The sequence below is a fragment of the Hylobates moloch genome, unplaced genomic scaffold (genome assembly GCF_009828535.3).
Source record: "Hylobates moloch isolate HMO894 unplaced genomic scaffold, HMol_V3 SCAFFOLD_1, whole genome shotgun sequence".
NCBI lineage: Eukaryota > Metazoa > Chordata > Mammalia > Primates > Hylobatidae > Hylobates > Hylobates moloch.
Genome location: NW_026652276.1, coordinates 113449734 through 113472237, shown reverse-complemented (window position 1 = coordinate 113472237; position 22504 = coordinate 113449734). Strand labels below are relative to the sequence as shown.

The window sequence follows — 22504 nt, the reverse complement described above, 5'->3', positions numbered from 1 at the left end:
CTGCCCCCAGCCGTCACTTTTGCCTTTGTCTAGTTCAGGGAATCTGAATTTTTCCAGCAGAGGAAACAATCAAATACGCATTTGTTTTAGGTGAGCAGAGGGATGACTTAAGAGGTCAGTAAAGTTCTTGGTGCTCACAAGGAATTTCCTAGCAGGCAAACTGGGTGACAGGTATGTAGCTTTATTTATTTATTTTTTTTTGAGACAGTCTAACTCTGTTGCCCAGACTGGAGTGCAGTGGCATGATCTCGGCTCATTGCAACTTCCTCCTCCAGGGTTCAGACGATTCTCCTGCCTCAGCCTCCTGAGCAGCTAGGATTACAGGCGTGCACCACCACGCCCAGTTAATCTTTTGTATTTTCAGTAGAGACGGGTGTATCACCAGGTTGGCCAGCCTGGTCTCCAACTCTCGACTTCAAGTGATCCGCCCACCTCAGCCTCCCAAAGTGTTGGGATCACAGGCGTGAGCCACTTGGCCTCTCTCCTTGCGCATTAATGTGCCTGCAACCCCAAGAGGGAGCTCCTTGCCCCTTGGTTAGGGTCGGGGCCCCAGAGGCCCAGGGTCAAGGCTATGGCCCCATCCAAAGGACGTGCATCCATGCAAGAGGCTGCATCCGACAGGAACGGAAGAGGCTTCGCTGTGGCCTGCTCGAATTCCTGCTGTGGAAAGCAAGAGGAGGTGCTCCTTGAAGAAACGGGGATACCACGATCTCAGGGGTTCTGTCCTGGCCTGCGTCCCTGGATCATCCGGCCTGTGTTGGGGTGAGGAGCCGACCTCGCCCTTCTTGGCGGGGGCTGAGGGTGAGCGTCCCGCTTCCCCAAAGGCCTAACCCACGGTTCTAGCCGCAGGCGCCACTGGGCAGTGCGGGGCCCCGCCCGCCCCTCCAGGCCTGGCACTCGCCCTCAGCAAAGATGGCGCGGACGGTCTCAGGCGCCTCACGCGACCCGTCCGCCGGGCTCCTCCCGCGCTGCTCTTAGCCCCGCAGACGGCGGCCGAGCGGTGGAGCGGAAAGTGTGATCCGCGACACGGCGGTGGCTGCGCGCAGGCGCTGCGGGGCTGGATGCTGTATCCCCGGGAGAGCCCGTCGCGGGAGTCCAAGGAGCTGGATGGCCTCTGGAGCTTCCGCGCCGACTTGGACAACTGACGCCAGGGCTTCGACGGGCAGTGGTACCCGCGGCCGCTGCGGGAGCTGCGGGACAGGGCCAGGAGGCGCCCGGAAGCCCGGCGGTGGGAGCGGGGAGCCCCGGTCCCCTGCAGGCTTCTTCCCCTGGGCGCCCCGGAGCTGGCGCCCTAGAGGAGGTTTTTTTTTTTTTTTTTTTTTGAGACGGAGTCTTGCTCTGTCACCCAGGCTGGAGTGCAGTGGCGCGATCTCGGCTCACTGCAAGCTCCGCCTCCCGGGTTCACGCCATTCTCCTGCCTCAGCCTCTCCAAGTAGCTGGGACTACAGGCGCCCGCCACCACGCCCGGCTAATTTTTTTTGTATTTTTAGTAGAGACGGGGTTTCACCGTGGTCTCGATCTCCTGACCTTGTGATCCGCCCGCCTCGGCCTCCCAAAGTGCTGGGATTACAAGCGTGAGCCACCGCGCCCGGCCAACTCTAGAGGAGGTTAAAGGTCAATGGGCTTGGGGGCGCAGGCTTGGGGGACGGGGAGACCGGGGGAACTGGGGAGGGCTGAGGCGGGAGAAGAAGGAAGCACTGCTGCCGAACCCCCTCCCGAGACGAACAGTGAGCCCGGGCAGTGTCTTTCCTTTTAATGTTTATTTTTAATTTTAAAAATTGTTTTGAGACTGGGTTTGGCCCTGTCGCCCAAGCTGGAGCAGAGTGGTGCATTACTAACTTCTGAGCTCAAGGGATTCTCCCGCCTCAGCCTTGCAAGTTAGCTGGGGCCACCACGCCTGGCTATTAAAAAAAAAAAACAAATCTTGACCAGGCTTGGTGGCTCACGCCTGTAATTCCAGCACTTTGGGAGGCCGAGACAGGTGGATCAATTGAGGCCAGGAGTTCGAGACCAGACTGGTGAAACCCTGTCTCTATTAAAAATACGAAAATTGCTGGGCATGGTGGTACACACCTGTAATTCCAGCTACTCGGGAGTCAGAGGCAGGAGAAGTGCTTGAACCCGGGAGGGGGAGGTTGCAATGAGCTGAGATCACAGAGCCACTGGACTGCACTTCAGCCTGGGTGACAGAGTGAGACTCCATCTCAGAAAAAAAAAAAAAAAAACTTTTTTCTTTTTTTAAGATATAGGTCTCACTGCATTGCCCATGCTGGTCTCGAACTCCTGGCCTCAAGCCATCCTCCCACGTTGACCTCCCAAAGCACTGATTACAGGCATGAGCTACACAGACACTGGTCTGGCCAGAGTGGCATGCGCTGCACAGAGCTGGGAGGAGGGAAACAGTTTAGACGTCCTGAGGTCAGCTCTGCTGAGGCAGGAAGGTCCCTTGGTTTTCAAGGTTCAGATTGAGGACAGGACATGACATCAGGCCAAGGACACCACCCCTGTTTTCCTCCTGACTTGGATATAGTCATCAGAGAAGTGGGACTGGGTGAGGTCTGGGCGGCGTTTGCCTGGCTTGCATCCGCTTAGAAAAACTTGGCAGCATTCAGTACAGGAGGAAGAGAGAAGAGGGCTGGGTGCCAGCGTGCGTCCCACTCACAGTGTCCTAAGCAAAGCCCTGCATCCCCCCAGACAGCCTTCCTCCCTGTGACAGGCAGTGGGTCATCTGTCTCGGGAGATATTGGGTCCCATCCACTCCGAAGAGGAACTCTTGGCCCCACTAGTCCAGGTGCACAAACTGCCTTGGTGATTGATCTGTCCTCAGCAAGTTATCTGTCTGTTCCGCCAAGAGTCCCCGCTATGTGTCAGGACTTGCATTAGGCCTGGGGGCACAGCTGTGCAGCACACTGGCCCTGGATCTTTTTTGGGGACCTAGAGGTGAGCCCGGCCCTTCTCTCCACAGTCAGGCCCCACCCTGGACGTGCCGGTTCCCTCCAGCTTCAACGACATCTGTCAGGACTGGTGGCTGCGGCAGTTTGTTGGCTGGGTGTTGTACGAACAGGAGGTGACCCTGCTGGACCAATGGACCCAGGACCTGCGCACAAGAGTGGTGCTGAGGATTGCCAGTGCCCACTCCTATGCCACTGTGGTCAGTGCAGCCAGGAGCAGGCAGGGTAGGTGGGTGGGTGTGGCTGCTGAACAGCATGGGACCCCCAGCAGCCACCCACAGCCTGTCTCCTGGGGTGGGATGGTGGGGGGCCCTGCCCTGCCCTGGGGGCTGTGCCCTGTGTAGGGGGATAGGTGGCCTGATCTACCCTCCTGGGATGCCATTCTTCCCGTCTGGCTGGCAGGCCCCTGAGCCCCATGCTGCAGGTTATGTGAGGGAGTGCCTGATAGCAGGGCCCCTCCTCATGCCCCAACCTGCTGCCCCCTCCTCATATCTCCTGTGTCTGCAGTGGGCGAATGGGGTCGACACGCTAGAACATGAGGGGCCAACAGCAGCAGCCTGGTCCAGGTGGGGCCCCTGTCCTCCTGCCCCCGCATCACTATCACCATCAATAATACGCTCACCCCCTCCACCCTGCCACGAGGGACTATCTGCTACATGACCAACACCTCCAAGTGGGTACCATCCTGTCTCCACCGCACACACCTACCTTCCCATCCCACCCTGTGGTCTTCCTGCTAGGGACAGGGTGGCCTTGGCAGAGCGGAGGCCCTGGATCTGAGGAGGCCTGTGAGCTGAGGTCAAGGGCCTCAGGGCAAGGGCCCAGCGAACCACAGTCCTCCCACCCTAGGTATCCCAAGGGTTACTTTGTCCAGATCACAGACTTTGACTTCTTCAACTACGTGGGACTGCAGCGGTCTGTGCTTCTGTATATGACACCCACCACCTACATCGATGACGTCACCATCACCACTGGCATGGAGCATGACAGTGGTGAGGGCTTCTGGTAGGATCCTCCCTCAGTGGGGCCCAGGGTGGCTCTGTTTGTTTTCTGTTTGGAAAGCTTTCCCAGGGAAAAGGTTCTCCCAGCATCTCTGAACCCTCACAGTTTCCCATCCACCTATGAAGCTAAAATCCAGGCTGATTGGGCACGGGCTCCTGAAATCACCTGTGCGGTTGACCTCACTTGGAGAAGAGGGGTCTGGCCTAATATCACACAGCTCAGGGTGGCAATCCTGTCCCTTCCCCACGGTGCTACTGTCACTCCAGCTCCGCTTGCTACACATCGTGCTCAAGGAACAGGCAGCTTCGGAGGGCCGGGCATGGTGGCTCATGCCTGTCCTCTCAGCTCTTTGCAAGGAGGCCCTGGTAGGAGGATCACTTGAGGCCCGGAGTTCAAGACCAGCCTGGGCAACATAGCGAGACCATCACCACAAAAAATAAAAAAATTAGCCAGGCATGGTGATGCATGCTGGTAGTCCCAGCTGCTGAGACAGGAGAATCACTTGAGCCTGGGAGGTCAAGGGTGCAGTGAGCTATGACTATGCCACTGCACTCCAGTCTGGGCAACAGAGGGAGATGCTGTCTTTTTTTTTTTTTTTTTTTTTTTTGAGACAGTCTTGCTCTCTCGCCCAGGCTGGAGGACAGTGGTATGATATCAGCTCACTGCAACCTGTGCCTCCTGGGTTCAAAGGATTCTCCTGTCTCAGCCTCCTGAGTAGCTGGGATTACGGGCACCTGCCACCATGCCTGGTTAATTTTTGTATTTTTTTAATAGAGGCAGGGTTTCACCATGTTGGCCTGGCTGGACTTGAACTCCTGACCTGAGGTGATCCACCCGCCTTGGCCTCCCAGAGTGTAAGGATTTTTTAAGTTTTTTTTTCATTTTTAAAATATATCTTTTTCTTTTTTTGAGATGAGGCCTTGCACTGTCACCTAGGCTGGAGTGCAGTGGCGAGATTATTGACAGTGTTTTGTGGCTGCAGTTCCAAGTTTAAAAGAATTTAGGCTGGGTGCGGTGGTTAATGCCTGTCATTCCAGCACTTTGGAAGGCCGAGGTGGACAGACTGCTTGAGCTCAAAAGTTCGAGACCCACCTGGGCAACATAGTGAGACCCTGTCTCTAAATAAATAAATAAATGAATAAATAAATAAATAAGAACTTAAACAAGAATCCCCCAGCAAAGGTGATGCAGCATAGAGCAGTTTATTGCAAAGAGAAAAGTATTTTGGAAGTTAAGTGCAGAGTAGCCTGGGCACGGTGGCTCATGCCTGTAATCCCAGCACTTTTGGAGGCCGAGGCAGGTGGATCCCTTGAGCTTAGGAGTTCAGACCAGCCTGGCCAACATTAGTTTCGCGTGGTGGTGTGTGTCTGTAATACCAGCTACTCAGGTGGTTGAGATGGGAGTATTACTTGAACCTGGGAGGTGGAGGTTGCAGTGAGCTGCACTCCAGCCTGGGTGACAGAGTGAGACCCCGTCTCAAAAAAAAATAAAGTGGAGTGCAAAGTAACACGGTTCACCCTGAGAGAATTCAGGGCAGGCTGCTCGTAAGGATGAGACAGCACCGGTTATTACTGGGGAAACTCCCTTTCTGGGAGTCTTCCATGATGAATTCCTAAGGAGCTGGGAAGAGGTGTTACTCTAAGCATGGTCTGGGTCGTCCTCTTGGTAGACATGCTCGGTAGCTGTACTTGCTTGTTCACACGTCACGTGTCTCAGCGCCATGATTGGCACGTCCCAAGGACATGGTCACTTTCTTGACCACCTACCCTGCCTCAAGATCGTGGCTCACTGCAGCCCAGAACTCCTGGCTCCAGCAATCCTCCCACTTCAGTGTCCCAAACTGATTAATGTTAGGATCTGATTTTACATATCATATTGAGAATTCTCTAATAAATCAGGTGACGAATAGTGCTACTGGGATAAATTTTATGGAGAAGTAGTCTAGTTTGAAGCTGAGTGAGAGTTTAAGGGTTTGGATTGTTATTCAATGTCAGTTTGAGATGATGGCTTCTTGGTCTATATTCACAAGCATTGTGGGAATGAGACTCATGGTGAAGGTGCATGCGATAGATATTTTTATGTAATATGGATACGAGTTCTTGTGAGGGTTGATTAAGGTAGTAATAATTGGTAAGGTTAAGGAGATTAAGGTTATTATAGTAATGGAAGAATACATGATTATTACTTTTATTTGGAGTTGCACCAATATTTTTGGTCCCTAAGACCAATGGATAGCTCTTATCCTCTAAAACTTGAGAAAGCCATGTTGTTAGGCATTGGGGCATGAGTTAGCAGTTCTTGCATACTTTCTCAGTAAATAAGTTGCAGACTTCTATTAGTAGACCCATAATCTAATGTTTTGATTAAACTATATTTACAGGGTATAAAACCTCTACTAATTTTAGGGTTTAGGGTTAATAGGAGAATAGGTGAAAGGTATATAAGTATTAGTATATTTTCTCATGTAAAGGAAGGTTTAATACTGTTAATGTAATATGTAAGTGTTCCTTGTTGTGTTGTGATAAGCATGTATAGGGAATAAAGGGCTGTGATTAATCTATTAAGTCCTATAAGCATATGGTGATGTTTGATCAGGAGAATGAAGCCGCCATTACAAAGAGTTCTATTAATGGGGGGGGGGGGGGGGTAAGGCAAGGTTAGTAAGATTTGCCGTAAGTCATCAAAAGGTTATTAGTGGGAGTAGTGTTTGAAGCTCTGGAGAGAGTAATATGATTCGGCTATGGATTTGCTCATAGTTTGAATCTGCTAGGCAGAATAGTAAGGACAAGGTAAGTCCATGGGCAATTATGAGGGTAATTGCACCAGTAAAGCTTCAGGGGGTTTGAATGAGGATAGCCATAGTAACAAGTGCTGTATGACTTACGGAGGAATATGCAATAAGTGATTTTAGATCAGTTTGTTGTAGACAAATAGAGCTTATCATAATTATCCCTCATAAGGATGACATGTGGAAGGGGTAGGCTATATATTCTGTCAGGGGGCTGAGGATAAGGGTAAGCCGTATTATGCTGTAGCCACCTGGTTTTAGGAGAACCGCTGCAAGTACTACTGAGCCAGCAATAGGGGCTTCTACGTGGGCTTTAGGAAGTCATAGGTGAAGTCCATATAGGGGTATTTTTACTATAAAAGCCATAATACATGCTAATCATATAAGGTTATTGGATCAGAAAATTAATAGTTCTTGGGTGTTAAATATTATTATTATATTCAGTGAATCTAAGGTATTTTGAGTATAAATAAGTATAATAGGTAGGGGGAGAGATCCCATTAGTGTATAAAATAAGAAATACGAGCTTGCATTGAGGCGCTCTGGTTGGGTTCCCCAGGGGGTGATAATAATTAAGGTAGGGATAAGTGTAGCTTCAAAGAGTATATAAAATATAATTAGTTCTGTGACTGTGAATGCCATAATTTAAAAAAATTATAGGGAAGTCAATATGGAAATATAGAGCTTTTTCCATAGGTGTGACTCATTGGAGAGGTGGTACTGGCTTGCTATAATTATAAGAGGTAGTAGTCAGGCTGTTAAGATTAGAAAGGGTGGTATCAGCGATCAGAAGAGAAAGTTAATGAGAAGTTGAATAGATTGTTGTTGAATTGATTAAAAAATAATAGGGCAATGAAGCTGATGATTAGTCATATTGATTCGGATTATAGAGTTTTTAGAGAGTCATGTTATTGATAGCAGTATAATTGTTGGAATAGTAATTTTTAGCATTGAAGTAAATTTAGGTTATGTACATAATCTAGGCCATACGTATTGGAGATTGAAACTAGTAAGGCGAGGCCCACTGCAGCTTTGCAGGCAGCAAATACTAGGAGGGTAATGCATATTATGAATGCTAGGGTGAAATGTATATTTAAAGTTATAAGGGTATTTATGATGAATAATGACAATAATATTTCTTCTAGGCGTATTAGGGATGCTATCAGGTGGGATCGATAGATTAATATCCCCAGAAGTGATATGGTATATGCTAATATGATATTGATATAAATAGAGGGCATTTGGTAAATATGTTCAATTATAATCTAATGAGTCAGAATCATTTATTTTGGCTTAAACTATCTACCAATTCGGTTCAATCTAATCCTTTTTGAGTTCATTCATAAGTTAACCCTAGGACTAAAATGATAACTAGTATAAGGGCTGTGCTGATTATTAGTGTCAGGTTGCTTGTTTGAAGAGCTCATGGCAAGGGTAATAGGGCGATTTCTAAGTCAAATAGGAGGAATGTGGTAGCTACTAGAAAAAATATTATGGGGGAGGGAATGCGGGCGGAGGATAATGGGTCAAATCTGCATTTGTAGGGGCTGGATTTTTCTATATAAATATTAAGTTGTGGGAGCCATAATGTAATAACTATTAGTGATAAGGCTAATAGGGTGTTGATTACTAGGGCTAGTATTAAGTTAATTACTCTTTTTCAGATGTTGTCGAAACTGATTGATTGGAAGTCAGTAGTACTCTTTATACTAAAAGAGTAAGATCCTCATCAGTAAATAGAAATATACAAGAATAGTCATACCACATCTACAGAGTGTCAATATCAGGCAGCGGCTTCGAAGCCAAAGTGATGGCTAGATGTAAAGTGATATTTTAATTGGCAGAGGAGACAGATAGTGAGGAATGTTGATCCAATAATGACGTGAAGTCCGTGAAAGCCTATAGCTATGAAGAATGTTGAGCCATAAATTCCATCAGAAATAGCAAAGGGAGCGTCAAAGTATTCTGAGACTTGTAGGAGGGTGAAGTAAATACCTAAGGTAATTGTGATAAGTAGTGCTTCAATTATTTGTTTTTGATTATTTTCTATTAGGCTATGATGGGCTCAAGTAATTGAAACCCCTGATGCAAGAGGGGTACTTCCAGAGGGTTGAGGGGAGAAATGCCTGTTGGGGGTCAATGTCCTCCTAGTTCTGGAGTTGGGGCTAGACTGGAATGGTAGAATGCCCAGAAGAATCCAGCAAAGAAAAGTTCTTTTGAGATAATAAATAAATTCCATATCAGAGGCCTTTTGGACAATTGTTGTATGGTGGCCTTGAAATGTACTTTCTTGGATAATATCATGTCACCATTGATATATAGTCAGCGTATTGGTTAGTAGGCCTAAGGTTAAAAGAGTAATAGAGTTAAAGTGAGATCATATAGCTAGGCCGGATGTTATTAGGAGAGCTGAGAGAGCCCCTGTTAACGGCCAAGGGCTGAGTTTGACTAAATGAGAGGTGTGTGTTTGGTGGGTCATTATGTGTTGTCATATAAATAAAGGCTTACTAAAAGCATAAAGACATAAGCTTGGATAAGGGCCACAGCGAATTCGAGAGTGGTCAATAGAATTAGAATAATAAGGGTAATTGAAGCTGTGGGAAGGTTAATAGGTGATAATACTAGTGTGGCTCCTCCAATTAAGTGTATGAGTAAGTGACTGGCTGTAATGTTGGCTGTTAAATGTACAACTAGTGCCATTGGTTGAATAAGTAGACTAATGGTTTCGATGATTACTAGTATAGGGGTAAGTGGTATGGGTGTGCCTTGCAGGAAGAGAGCTAAGGAGTTTTTAGTTTTAAAGTGGAACCTGTGATCACTGTGCCTGCTCATAAGAGGATTGCTATACCGAGATTTATTGATAGTTGGGTAGTTGGTGTAAATGAGTGGGGTAGAAGCCCAAGGAGATTGGTTAAGGCAATAAAGAGAATTAGGGATATTAGTATAAGGGATCAGGTTTGTCCTTTAATATTATGTGTGATTATTATTTGTTTTAGAACAAGTTGAACTAGTCATTGTTGAATAGAAGTCAATCTTATATTAATTATATTAATAGTAGATAGTTATTAGATAATACTAATTAGATAATATTAATTAGATAGTATATTAATTAAATAGTTGGAGGTTGGAAGGAGTGTGGTGGGAAACAAGATTATTAGTGCTGCTGTGGGTAACGAGGATTGTCGGGGCAGTAAATGAGGTGAACAGATTTTCGTTCATTTTAGTTCTCAAGGGTTGTTACGTTTTTGTGTTTCAATTGTTTTTGGTGTATGGGGTGTATGGTAAATGAAATTTGATAGTTTTAATTGAATAATCAACAATAAAGTTATGATTGTTGATATAATAATAGGTCATGTGGAAGTATCTCGTTGAGGCATTCACTGTAGAGAGGTGTGATTTCTGTCAGAAGTAGTCTTTAAAAGGTTAATGCTGGGGTAGCTTTACAGTGAGATTATAGTGTGGATATAGACCAAGTTTTGAAAGTTTTTAATGGGACTAATTCTAAAACAATAGATATAAAACTGTGGTTAGATCCACACATTTCTGAGCGTTGTACATAGTAGAGGCCTGGTCGTGTAGTGGTTAAGGCAAATTGGTTTAAGCGTCCAGGGATTGCATCTGTTTTTAACCCTAATGGGGGAATAGTGCATGAGTGCAGGACATCTTTGGATGAGATTAACATGCGGATGGGAATTTCTACTGAGAGGATTGTTTGGTTATCGAATTCGAGGAGTTGAAGTTCTTCTGGTTTTAAGTTGGCTGTTGGAAGTATATAAGAATTGAAGCTTAATTCTTCATAATCTATATACTCGTAGCTTCAATGCCATTGACGTCCAATTGTTTTAATGGTGAGAGAAGGATTATTGATTTCATCTGTTATGTACAGGATACATAGCGATGGGATGGCAATTAAGATGATGGCAGGCAAGATAGTTGAGACAGTCTTTATTTCTTGGGCATCTATAGTGCTAGTATGAATCAGTTTTGTTGTATTAGAGAAATAATGTATAGAACCAGGAAACTAATTAGGAAAATAATTATAAGAGTGTGGTCATGGAAGGTAAGTAGTTCTTCTATAGTAGGGGATGAAGCGTCTTGAAGACCTAATTGAACTGGATGGGCCATTAAGATATATAGGGCTTAACCTATAACTTAACTTTGACAAAGTTATGAAATAATTTTATTAATATCTTATCGAGAAAGTCATAGAGGTTATGGGATTGACTTGAAACAGTCTCTGGAGGTTCGATTCCTTCCTTTTTCACTTAGGTCTTCATGTAGGTTGGTTCTTCGAATGTGTGATAGGGTGGTGGACAGCCATATAGTCATTCTAAGTTGGTAGATGGTTGCACAATTGTTAGAACTTTTCGTTTTGAAGCGAAGCCTTCTCAGATCATGAAAATTATTAGCGTTACTGCTGTTAGGGAAATAAATGAGCCTATGAATGAAATAGTATTTCATGTGGTGTGTGCATCGGGATAATTGGAGTAATGGTGAGGCATACTGGATAGGCTGCGGAAATGCTGTGGGGAAAAAAGTTAAATTGACACCTATAAATATGATGGCAAAGTGAGTTTTAGCATAGATTTGATTGAGTGTATAACCTGAAAATAGGGGGAATCAGTGGACAAAGCCTCCTATAACAGCAAATATGGCTGTTATTGATAAGACATAATGGAAATGGGCTACAACATAATATGTATCATGTAAAACAATATCTAGTGATGAATTGGCTAGTACAATGCCGGTTAGACCTCCTACTGTAAAAAGGAAAATAAATCCCAGGGCTCAGAATATTGCGGGAGATCATTTGATGTTACCGCCGAGTAGTGTAGCTAATCAGCTAAAGACTTTGACATCAGCAGGAATAGCAATAATTATAGTAGCAGAGGTGAAGTATGCTTGTGTATCTACATCTGTTCCTACTGTAAATATGTGGTGAACCCATATGATAAACCCTAAGAAGCCAATTGATATTATGGCTTACACTATGCCCGTATACCCAAATGACTCTTTTTTCCCAGAGTAGTATGTTACGATATGGGAAATTATCCTGAATCCCGGTAGGATGAGGATATAGACTTCAGGGTGATCAAAGAATCAGAATAAGTGCTGATATAAGATAGGATCACCTCCACTAGCTGGGTTGAAAAAAGTAGTATTAAGATTGCAGTCAGTTAATAGTATAATAATGCTGGTGGCTAGGACTGGGAGAGAAAGGAGTAGGAGAACTGCTGTAATTAGGACTGATCAGACAAAAAGGGGTATGTGATATTGGGACATGGCTGGAGGTTTTATGTTAATAATTGTGGTAATAAAGTTAATGGCCCCTAAAATAGAAGAGACACCTGCCAAATGGAGTGAGAAGATGGATAAATCTACAGAGGCTCCCGCATGTGTTAGGTTTCCTGCTAAGGCGGGGTAGACTGTTAGCCGGTTCCAGCGCCGGCCTCTACTACAGTGGATGCAAGCAATAGCAGGAAAGAGGATGGGAGGAGTCAGAAACTCATATTATTTATCCGGGGAAATGCTATGTCAGGGGCGCCAATTATCAGAGGGATTAACCTCCAGTTATAATTGGTATTACTATAAAGAAAATTATGACAAATGCATGAGTGATAATGATGACATTGTAAATTTGATCATCACCTAGTAGAGTACCTGGTTGGCCCAGTTCCTCTCGAATAAGGAGGCTTAAGGCTGTACCCACTGTCCCTGCTCATGCACCGAATAGCAGGTATGATGTCCCGATATCTTTATGGTTGGTTGAGAACGATCAATGGTTGGTGAACGTAAGTGAAGTGAGAAAAGGTAAAAAGGCTGAGTAAGCATTAGACTGTAAATCTAAAGACAGAGGTCAAGGCCTCTTTTTAGCAGTCCCGAGGTGATTTTCATGTTGCATTGCAAATTCAAAGGAGCAGCTTCAATTCTTGTATTGTATGCCATTTTTCCCCCAACGGTGGGAGAAGTAGATTGAGGCCAGTTGATTAGGGTGTTTAGCTGTTAACTAAATTTTCGTGGTTTAAGTCCCACCAATCTAGCAAGGGCTTAGCTTAATTAAAGTGATTGATTTGCATTCAACTGATACAGAATAGAGTTTTTCAGTCCTTAGGGTTTTTTTTAGAAATTAAGTATAATTTATTTGCTAAGAGCTTTGAAGGCTCTTGGTCTTACTTACTAAATTTCTAGATTATAGATAGTGTTAGTGGAGAGATTGGTAGGAGGATGGTAGAGAAGATGATAAGTGGGAGGAGAAGTAATATGAAATATTTTCGAACTGTCATTTTATTTTTATATTATTGGATGTGGGGAATATTGTCACTGAAGTGGAGTAAACTAAGCATATGTAAATACACAGATTGAGTAGAGTTATGATAGCTATAATGGTTGGGATAATAAGACTTATTTTTTGTAAACTCTTGAATGGTGATTCATTTAGGCAGGAATCCTGTTCATGGAGGTAAACCTCCTAGGGATAATAACATTGATAGAATTATAGATACTGACCATGTTAATTTGTTTCAGGCATGGGATAGTGATAGGGTTGTAATGCTTGAATTCAGGCTGAGTGCTAGGAATGCAGTGGTTGTTAGGTTAAAAATGGTAATGTTTGGTTATATATTAGTACTGCTGTTATTCAACCTATATGAATAATTGAGGAGTAGGCTAGAATTTTACATAGTTGTGTTTGGTTAAGTCCTCCTCAACTGCCCGCTATAATAGATAAGATTGAGAGAGATAGGAGGATGTTCGTCTTTACTGATGGAAAAATTGGATATATAATTGAAATAGGGCCAGTTTTTGTCATGTGAGGAGTAGTATACCGAATGTTAGGGAAGTTCCTTGGGTTACTTCTGGAACTCAGAAGTGAAAAGGGGCTATCCCTAGTTTTATTACTAAGCTGTTATTATTATTAAGGGTGAAAGTTGATTAATAGTATTTATTGTTCACTGGAGAACAGGTTATTGAAGAGAATACTTACTATGAGGACTATAGATGCGGTTGCCTGTATAAGGAAATATTTAGTGACTGCTTCTGTAGAGCGGGGTTTTTTTTAAATTAAGATTGGGATGAGGGCTACTATATTTATTTCTAAGCCTGTTCAGATGAAAAACCAGTGTGAGCCTAACATCGTGATAAGTACCTGTAAAAACAGTAAGGTAAATAATAAGTTGAGCTAATGGGTTAATTAGGACGGGAAGGGTGTAACCAACATTTTTGGGGTATAGGCCAGATAGCTTATTTAGCTGACCTTACTTCAGGACATGGTGTGATAGGTAGCGTGGAGAATTTTGGATACTCAGGGGTGGGTTCAATTCCTATAGTTCTAGAAATAAGAGGATTTCAACCTCTATTGTTTACTCTATCAAAGTAATTCTTTTGTCAGACATATTTCTTTTTTTTTTTTTTTTTTGAGACGGAGTCTCGCTCTGTCGCCCAGGCTGGAATGCAGTGGCGCGATCTCGGCTCACTGCAAGCTCCGCCTCCTGGGTTCATGCCATTCTTCTGCCTCAGCCTCTCCGAGTATCTGGGACTACAGGCGCCCGCCACCACGCCCGGCTAATTTTTTTTTGTATTTTTAGTAGAGACGGGGTTTCACCGTGGTCTCGATCTCCTGACCTCGTGATCTGCCCGCCTCGGCCTCCCGAAGTGCTGGGATTACAAGCGTGAGCCACCGCGCCCGGCCTTGTCAGACATATTTCTTATGTTTGGGGTGGGATGCTGGAAATTAGGATGGGTATTGAGATATGTCATATACAGAATACTAGTGTAAGTGGTAGAAAGTTTTTTCGTAGGAGGTGTATGAGTTGATCGTAGCGGAAACGGGGATATGCTGTTCGAATTCATAAAAATAGATTAAGAGGAGGGTCTTGGTAATGAAATATGTAGTATAGAGTTTGGTGAATATATAGTGTGTAGTGGTCCTAGAAAAAATGTAGTAGTTAGGGCATTTATTACGATAATATTAATATATTCTGCTCTGAAGAAGAGGGCAAATGGACCTGCGGTATATTCGATGTTGAAACCTGAGACTAACTCTGATTCTCCTTCTGTTAGGTCAAAAGGGGCTCAGTTAGTTTCTGCTAATGTGGAGATAAATCATATTATGGCTAGGGGTCATGATGGTAGGAGCAGTCAGAGGGACTCTTGTGTTGTGATGAGTGTATATAAATTGAATGAGCCACTTCTCAGTAGGACTGATAACAGGATGATGGCTAGGGTGACTTCATATGAAATTGTTTGGGTGACAGCTTGTAATGAGCCGATTAGTGCATAGTTTGAATTGGATGCCCATCCTGATCATCAAATAAAGTAGATGGCTAGGCTTGATGTGGCTAGAATAAATAGGAGGTCTATATTAAAATTAATTAAAGGGTCTGGTTTAGGGAGGGGAGTTCACAAAAGAAGGGCGATAGAAAGGGCTAGGGTTGGAGCAGTAATATAGAGGGCAATAGTAGATGTTGAGGGTCGTAAGGGTTCTTTGGTGAAAAGTTATATTGCATCAGCAGATGGTTGAAATAAATAGTCCGTAGGGACCTACAATGTTAGATTGCGATTAACATCATCTATAGTGCAAGGGCACTTTATGAAGTAGGCCCTATTTCTCTTGTTCTTTTGTACAGGGAGAAAAACAAAATTGATAGAAACCTGTTGGAGACCAGCCTGGCCAACATGGCAAAACCCCGACTCTATTAAAAATACAAAAATTCACCAGATGTGGTGGTACACACCTATAATCCCAGGTACTCGGAAGGCTGAGGCAGGAGAATCACCTGAACCCCGGAGGTGGAGGTTGCAGTGGGCCAAAATCACGCCACTGCACTCCAGCCTGGGGGACAGAGTGAGACTTTGTCTCAAAAAATATATATGTGTGTGTGTGTGTGTGTGTGTGTTCATATATATATTATAAAAATATATAAATATATATATAAATATATATAAATATATATAAATATATATAAACATATATAAATATATATATAAATATGTATATAAATATATATATAAATAAATATATAAATAATAATATATAATATATATATATATATAATATATATAATATGTATATAATATACATATATGTAATATATATAATATATAAATATATATATAATATATATAATATATAATATATATATAATATATATAATATATATGTAATATATATATAATATATATAATATATATAAATATATAATATATATAAAATATATATAATATATATATATAATATATATATATAAAATATATAATATATATATATATATATAATATATATTATATATAATATAATTTAAAATAAAAAACCGAGTGGTGGCTGCGGGGCACTCCCGTTTGTGTGGCCCAGGTCATGTCCCTCCCTCAGCCCTGGTCTCTCTTGTCTCCTGCAGGGCTGGTGAATTACCAGATCTCCTCAAGTGCAGCAACCAGATCCAGTTGGAAGTGCACCTTTTGGAGGCAGAAAACAAAGCCGTGGCCACCGGCGCCTGGACTCAGAGCCAACTGAAGGTACCAGGTGCAGGCAGGAGCCTCTGGTGGCCGTACCTGATGCATAAACACCCCCCCATCTGTACTCGTTGGAGGTAATGGTGGTTTGGAACTTGGTTAAGGGAGGTCTTTTGCCCCCATCTGGTCTTCAGCAGGAGCCCAGGACAGGTGAATGGGCAGGCGTGGTCCTCTGAGCTTTCTGATATTTCCCGTCCTTGGTGGGAGGCCCAGTTTTTTTTTTTTTTTTTTTTTTTTCTTTTGAGATGGTCTCACTGTGTCACCCAGGCTGAAGCGCAATGGCCTGTTCACAGCTCACTGCAGCTTTGAGCTCCCAGGCTGCAGCAATCCTCCTACCTTGGCCTCCTTAGTAGCTGGGACTACAGGCACATGCCACCATGCCTGGCTAATTTAAAAAAATGTTTTTGTAAGCCAGGTGTGGTGGCTTACACCTGTGATCCCAGGACTTTGGGAGGCTGAGGTGGGTGGATCACATGAGGCCAGGAATTTGAGACCAGCCCATCCACATGGTGAAACCCTGTATCTACTAAAAATACAATAATTTGCTGGGCATGGTGGTGCATGCCTGTAATCCCAGCTACTCGGGAGGCTAAGGCAAGAATTGCTTGAACTTGGGAGGCAGAGGCTGCAATGAGTTGAGATCATGCCACTGCACTCCAGCCTGGGCAACAGAGTGAGACTGTCTCAAAAAAAAAAAAAAAAAATTTTTTTTTTTATAGAGATGGGGTGTCTCACTCTGTTGCCAGGCTGGTCTTGAACTTCTGGACTCAAGTGATCCTCCTGCCTTAGCCTCCCAAAGCATGGGAACTCCAGGCATGAGCCACCTCGTCTGGTCAAGGGGAAGGCCCAGTTTTGAAGGGCAGGTCCCAGGGTCAGCCAGGGAAGGGCAGAGCCTCTGATTGCCGCATCTCTGCTTGCAGGCCTGAGGCGGCTGCTGGGGTGCATGAGGGGCCTTCTTGCCAGAGGGAGGGGCTCAGGCTGTCGGGGTGCTCACACCTGGTGCTTTGGCTGTCGTAGGTGCAGCTGACTGCACAGACGTCACTGGGGCCTGTGTCTGACTTCTACACACTCCCTGTAAGGATCTGCACTGTGGCTGTCACTGAGAGCCAGTTCCTCATCAATGGGAAACCTTTCCATTTCCACAGCATCAACAAGCACGAGGATGCGGACCTGCGTTTGTGCTCCTGGGTCCTCGTGGGGGCTGCTGGTCACCTTCCACTTTTGCCTTCCGTATGTCCGACAGTTGAGGGCAGCTCAGGGCAATAAGGCAAGTGGCTCCAAACTGCCCCACAGTGGAGCCGGTGCTTGGGCTGGAGAGGGGGCTCCTGGGGTGGCTTTCCAGGGTCCTGGCTCTCGGAGGAAGTGCAGCTTCAACAGGGACAGGGTTCACTCCGCTCTGCTGTCTCCTAGATCCTAAGGAAGGACTTTGACTGGCTGCTGCTGGTGAAGGACTTCAACCTGCTTCACTGACTTGGTGCCAACGCCTTCTGCACCAGCCACTACCCCTACGCGGAGGAAGTGCTGCAGATGTGTGACCGCTATGGGATTGTGGTCATTGATGAGTGTCCCGCCGTGGGCCTGGTGCTGGTGTGAGTCCCTGCCACGCACCTGCTCTGCCTGCCCAGCCCGCGGACCGCACCGTGACCCTCTGTCCCTTCCCTCCTGGCCCACAGGCAGCTTTTCAACAATGTGTCTGTGCATCAACACATGCAGATGATGGAGGAACTGGTGTGCAGGGACAAGAACCACCCCGCCGTGGTGATGTGGTCTGTGGCCAACAAGCCTGCGTCCTACCTGGAATCTGCCGGCTACTACTTCAGGTGAGTGCCCCCTGGCTGCCCTGGGCTGGATCGGGAAGGAGACCCTGGCAGGTGGCAGGCTGGGGTGGGTGTGTGCTGTTTGAGACCAGCCTCCTGTCCCAGCCTGATGGAAGGGCCGTCCATACCCAGACTGTTCAGGGGACCAAATATCTACCCACCCTAGTTGTGGTTTTCTTTTTCTTTCTTTTCTTTTTTTTTCTGAGACAGGGTCTCGCTGTGTCGCCTAGGCTGAAGATCAGTGACGTGATCTTGGCTCTCTACAACCTCCGCTTCCCAGGTTTAAGTGATTTTTTGCCTCAGGCTCCTGAGTACCTGGGATTACAGGCATGCGTGAGCCACTGCACCTGGCCTGTTTTTTTTTTTTTTTTTTTTTTTTTTTCGAAACGGGGTCTCACTTTGGTCTCCCAGGCTAGAGTGCAGTGGTGTGATCTCGGATCACTGCAGCCTCGACTTCCCAGGCTTAGGTGATCTTCCTGCTTCAGCCTCCCAAGCAGCTGGGATTATAGATGTGTGTCATCACACCCAGCTACTTTTTACTTCTTATTTTTTATTTTTTTGAGATGGAGTCTCACTCTGTCGCCAGGCTGGAGTACAGGGGCACAATCTCGGCTCACTGCAACCTCTGCCTCCCGGGTTCAAGTGATTCTCCAGCCTCAGCCTCCCGAATAGCCAGGATTATAGGTGTGTGCCACCACATCCAGCTAACTTGCATTTTTATTTGTTTGTTTGTTTGTTTGTTTTGAGATGGAGTCTCACTCTGTTGCCAGGCTGGAGTGCAGTGGTGCAATCTCAGCTCACTGCAGCCTTCACCTCCCAGGTTCAAGTGATTCTCCTGCCTCAGCCTCCTGAATAGCTGGGACTACAGGCTTGAGCCACCACACCTGGCTAATTATTTTTTTTTTTTGAGATGGAGACTCACACCCGGCTAATTTTTGTATTTTCAGTAGAGACAGGGTTTCACTATGTTGGCCAGGATGGTCTCAATCTCTTGGCCTCATGATCCGCCCGCCTTGGCCTCCCAAGTGCTGGGATTACAGGCGTGAGCCACTGTGCCTGGCCAACTTTTGTGTTTTTTAGTAGAGACAGGGTTTCACCATGTTGGCAAGGCTGGTCTTGGACTGCTGACCTCAGGTGATCCGCCTGCCTTAGCCTCCCAGAGTGCTGGGATTACAGGAATGAGCCATCGTACCCAGCTAATTTTTGTATTTTTAGTAGAGACAGTGTTTCACCATGTTGGCCAAGCTGGCCTCGAACTTCTGACCTTAAGTGATCCACCTGCCTCAGCCTCCGAAAGCGCGGGATTATGGGTGTGAGCCACTGCGCCCGGCCCCCTTTTCTTCCTTATAATCGTGCAGTTCTAACAGCGTTCAGAGGTGGATTTTTCACTTGTGGTAGAGGCAGCAGAGGTTGTAGAAATTTTCTTGAGGCAGACACCACACCCCAATTTTATGGAGTGCTTTGGGCTGAGCCAAGTCTACAGCAGGCAGAAGGCTCTGAGAAGTCGTCCCAGCCTGGGCAAAGGACAATTCAGAGCTCGGGGGCATGGGGTGTGCTCAGCAGGACTGGGTGGACAACGTTTTTTGCAAAAGTGAAGAGTTCAGGCTTTCAGGAGCAGATGCCTGAGGCTTCCAGACAGGCTTCTTTGGGAGGTGGCCAGAGGAGATGCCTGTTTTTCAGGGTAAGAATTGAAGGGAGCTGCCCAGGCTGGAGTGCTTCAGCTAGGCTGTCATAAGGCTTTGAAGCTTCCCATCTGAGAGCCTGGCTGTTGGATAGTGCAGGTTTGGAACTTGAGGCTGGGAGATTCTATTCCGTCATGTGCCAGCCACAGCCTTTGGATGGGCAGAGCAATGATGGGGGAGGGTGTAAAAGAAGAAATAAACTGAGGAAAGAGAAGAGGAAAACAGGCTTCAACAACAGTCTAGGCCGGGCACGGTGGCTCACGCCTTTAATCCCAGCACTTTGAGAGGCCAAGGCAGGTGGATCACCTGAGGTCAGGAGTTCAAGACCAGCCTGGCCAACAGATAGTGAAACCCTGTCTCTGCTAAAAATACAAAAATAAGCCAGGCGTAGTGGCGATTGCCTGTAATCCCAGCTACTTGGGAGGCTGAGGCAGGAGAATCACTTGAACCTGGGAGATGGAGGTTGTTGTGAGCCGAGATCGTGCCATTGCACTACAGCCTGGGCTACAGAGTGAGACTCTTTCAAAAAAAAAAAAAAAAAAAAAAATCTGTACTGTGCAGGCCTCGGGTGGGTGCCAGGAGCTCTGAGCAGGGACTGATCCCTCTGTTGGGTTTTTCTTCCCTTTATCCCTCCTGGTTAACTTGACTCAGCATAAGGGCCATTTCTTCTAAGAGTCTCTCCCTGACTCTCCAATCCAAGTTATGTTTATTGTCTTGTAGACACCAATTCCTGCCACCACTTGTCATTTCCATTTGCAACATTTCTTTCATTGTTTGTTTTTCAGAGTTGGTCTTGCTTTGTTGCCCAGGCTGGAGAGCGGTGGTGTGATCTCGGCTCACTGCAACCTCTACCTCCTGGGTTTAAGCAATTCTGCCTCAGCCTCTTGAGTAGCTGGGACTACAGGCATGCACCACCACGTGCAGCCTGTTTTTAAAATTTTTTATTGAGATGGAGTCTCGCTTTCAGGCTGGCCTTGAACTCCTGTCCTCAAGTGATTCTCCCGCCTCGGACTCCCAAAGTACTGGGAATACAGGCATGAGTCACACAACGCATGGCTGACAAGATTCCTATTCAGCATCCGAGTCTCCTCATAGCTGTCCCCTCTATGAGGAGGTTTACCTCACCTGCCCCAGGCCAAGGGAGCCTTCTCCGTGCTCTGCCCCTGTTGCAGCCTGAACCTGGCTCTCCCAGAGTTCTCACCAGGCACTGTCGTTATTTCTTTGGCTCTCTTTTTGATCGGACTGTGGGCTCAGGAGCGAGAAGGAGTTCTATTTAGTGTTGCTTCCGAGGTACTCTGCAATATCTGACACAGCACGCGCTATATAATACCTATTGAGGGCTTGAGGGCATGGGTGAGATCATAGAGCCATGTTTAATCACTCATTTTGTCCTCTTTTTTTATGTATTTATTTATTTTTATTTTTGAGATGGAGTCTTGCACTGTCACCCAGGCTGGAGTGCAATAGCGTGATCTCAGCTCACTGCAACTTCCACCTCCTGGGCTCAAGCAGTTGTTCTGCCTCAGCCTTCAAAGTAGCTGGGATTACAGGCACCCGCCACCACGCCTATCTAATTTTGTATTTTTGGTAGACATGAGGTTTCACCATGTTGGTCAGGCTGGTCTTGAACTCCTGACCTCAAGTGATCTGCCTGCCTTGGCCTCCCAAAGTGCTGGGATTACAGACATGAGCCACCATGCCCTGCCTCAGCTCTGAATTCTTAAGAAACTCTTGAGAGGGTCTAGGTCAGTGCTGATAGAACCTCTGCAGTGCTGGGCATGGTGGCTCACACCTGGAATGCTAGCACTTTGGGAGCCCGAGGTCAGAGGATCTCTTGAGCCCAGGAGTTTGAGACCAGTCTGCGCAACATAGACGCCATCTCTATACAAAAAATTTAAAATTAATTGGGCATGGTTATGAGTGCTTGTAGTCCAAGCTACTTGGGAGGCTGAGGTGGGAGGATTGTTTGAGCCCAGTAGGTTGAGGCTGCAGTCAGCCATGACTGCATTGCTGTACTCTCACCTGGGTGACAGAGTGAGACCTTGTTTAAAAAACAAAACAAACAAAAAAAACCCTTGCAGTGATGGAAATGTTCTGTATTTGCACTGTCTGAAATGGTAGCCATTAGCTACACGTGGCTATTGAGGTCTTGATATATGACTAGGATACCTGAATTGATTTAGTTTAATTAAAAAAAATTTTTTTTGAGACAGTCTCACTCTGTTGCCCAGTCTGGAGTGCAGTGGCATAACCACAGCTCACTGCTTGACCTCCTGGGCTCAACTAGTCCTTTCTCCTCAGCCCCCTAAGTAGCTGGAACCACAGGCATGCACCCCCATGCCTGGCTAATATTTTGACTTTTTGTAGGACTGGGTCTCACTGTGTTGCCTAGGCTGTTCTTGAACTCCTGGTCTCAAGTGATCCTCCTGCCTCGACGTCCCAAAGTGCTGGGATACCAGACCTGAGCTACCATGCCCAGCCTGGTTTAGTTTAATTTTACATGTATGTATGTATGTATGTATGTATGTATATACGTATGTATGTATGAATGACAGGGTCTCGCTCTGTCACCCAGGCTGGAATGCAGTGGTGTAAACACAGCTCACTGCAGCTTCGGCCTCTGGGGCTCAAGCAGTCCTCCCACCTCTGCCTCCCAAGTAGCTGGGACCACAGGTATGTGCCACCATGCTTGGCTAATTTTTGTGTTTTTTGTACAGATGGGGTGTTGCTGTGTGTTACCCAGGCTGGTCTTGAACA

The 22504-nt window shown here is 45.8% G+C and overlaps 2 pseudogenes; one reads left to right on the top strand and one right to left on the bottom strand.

Moving 5' to 3' along the window:
• The first annotated feature begins 495 nt into the window (after positions 1 to 495).
• Positions 496 to 22504, top strand: part of LOC116459210 (beta-glucuronidase-like) — a 35751-nt pseudogene continuing 13742 nt past the window's right edge.
• On the bottom strand, positions 9220 to 9960 carry LOC116812210 (ATP synthase subunit a-like; annotated as a pseudogene).